At 38.7% G+C, this 1,824-nt stretch overlaps 1 long non-coding RNA gene across 1 annotated transcript; it reads left to right on the top strand.

The window, feature by feature from the left end:
- Nucleotides 1-296: 296 nt before the first annotated feature.
- Nucleotides 297-1,430, top strand: LOC140175478 (uncharacterized). Its single transcript, XR_011866291.1, has 2 exons — nucleotides 297-762; nucleotides 1,108-1,430. It is a non-coding gene; the product is annotated as an uncharacterized lncRNA (long non-coding RNA).
- The last annotated feature ends 394 nt before the right edge of the window (nucleotides 1,431-1,824 follow it).

Raw genomic sequence — 1,824 nt, 5'->3', positions numbered from 1 at the left:
AAAATGTCATATATTTGAAGGCGTAATGGGTGAGGATTTGATAGAATTTATGAAATGGGTAGTGAATGAATTATTCAATGTTCTGAAAACCGGATCGGACCGGTCGATTCAACCCGGTTAACCGGAAACCGGTCATTTAGCCGGTCCGGTCCATGCACAAAACTGCACTGCAAAAAATCGGCGAAAAAACCGGCCGAACCGGTGGTTAACCGGTGAACCGGGCGAACCGGGCCGGTTTTTATAGGTGCCGGTTTTTTCCCCTACTAGACAAATGGCGTCGTTTCTTTAAAAAAAAAAAAGAAAAATGGGATGAAGAACGCGTAACTTGCTGAGGCTGCCACTCCCAAAATTGAAAACCCAAAGCCAAAATCCCTAATCTCTATTCTCCTTCTCCAAAATCTTCGAAGAAGTGAAGGCTGAAGAGTGAAGAACTGAAGATTGAAGAACCCTCCACCGCCACTCCCAACCATCAGCTCCACTCCCAATCTATTCTCCACTCTCCAACATTGAAGCAGCTTTTGCATACAACGGATCAGAGGAGGAAGTGAAGAACACCCGACGCTCGGCCACCTTCGGGCACCGTCGCCGACGTCCGCACACCGCTCGCGCACCGTCGCCCACGCTCGCGCACCTGGGTTTCTGGGTTTCTCCGTTTCTGTCTTCTGGGTTTCTCCGCTTCTGGGTTTCTGGATTTCTGGGTTTAGGGCTTCTGGGTTTGTGGCTTCTGTTCGTTTTCTGGCTTTTCTTCGTTCTTTTCTTGAGGTAAGATCGGGTTTCTGGCGTCTGTTCAGTGTATACTGTTTTAATTTTTTTCTGGCTTATGTTCTTTTATTTTTTTATATGATTAATCAAATGTGGAATAAATTTGTTGTATACTTGTATGTTGGATTTGAGAATAAAATTGATGCATGTTGAAATTGAAAATTATGTTCTGCTCTGTTCTTCAATTTTTATTTTTTTTGAATCTTTTCAAGTATGCTCTGTTTAGTTTTTTTATTTTGTCGATTCTGCTCTATTGAATGCATATAAAATTATAAATTGTATGAACTTTGAACTATGAATTGATATATTGGTCTGGATTCTGGGTTGCTGGCATTCTGAATTTAGATGGAACAGTCACAAAATGATCAACAACAACAACATTCTGTTTTTGGCTTTCTATTATGATGCATTTATTGGTGACTTGGGATTGAATGATGATCATTGCAAGCAAATTGAGGCTGGGGCGTTGAAGGCAGCTGGGGAATTTCTCATCCTTCTTTTCTCTGTGTGTTTATGTGTGCTTATTTATAGAGTTGTTTCTTGTTACTCTGTGTGTTTGTAATCAATAGCCAATAGTTGTTAGATTGTTATCTATTAGCTTGACAATTTTTATAATAATGTACTGAATGGTATCTCAAAATTTCTATGGCTTTGAGAATATTTGTACTTTTTGCTGCTTCATGAATCTGTTTAGAAATAGGGTTTTGTTGCTTCTGTTTGCTTCAGTGACGAGTACAGGGGTAATTCATGAGTCATGATTCATCCATTGTTTGCTTCTATTTTTTGCCATTTTGTTCTTATTGCTTCTTGCCTTTGGTGTTTGATTTGGATCTGCCGATCTGATGCTTTTCGATTTGAAATTATGCAGCTCATTCAAAATTTTTCAGATTCTGCCACAACAGATTTTTTATTTTTTATTTTTTTTGCATTAACTTTCAAAATAATTTGGTTTTGTTCAAGAGTTTACAATTTTTATGGTTGGGGGATATTTGATTCATCATTCATGTGCTTTTGCCTTTCAAGTTTTCCTAGCTGGCTGGCTTTGTGTATAATAGAATTTGT

This window comes from Arachis hypogaea, chromosome 10 (assembly GCF_003086295.3).
Source record: "Arachis hypogaea cultivar Tifrunner chromosome 10, arahy.Tifrunner.gnm2.J5K5, whole genome shotgun sequence".
Classification (NCBI taxonomy): Eukaryota; Viridiplantae; Streptophyta; class Magnoliopsida; order Fabales; family Fabaceae; genus Arachis; species Arachis hypogaea.
Note: the sequence above shows the minus strand (reverse complement) of the source record. Positions and strands in the feature narration are given on the sequence as shown.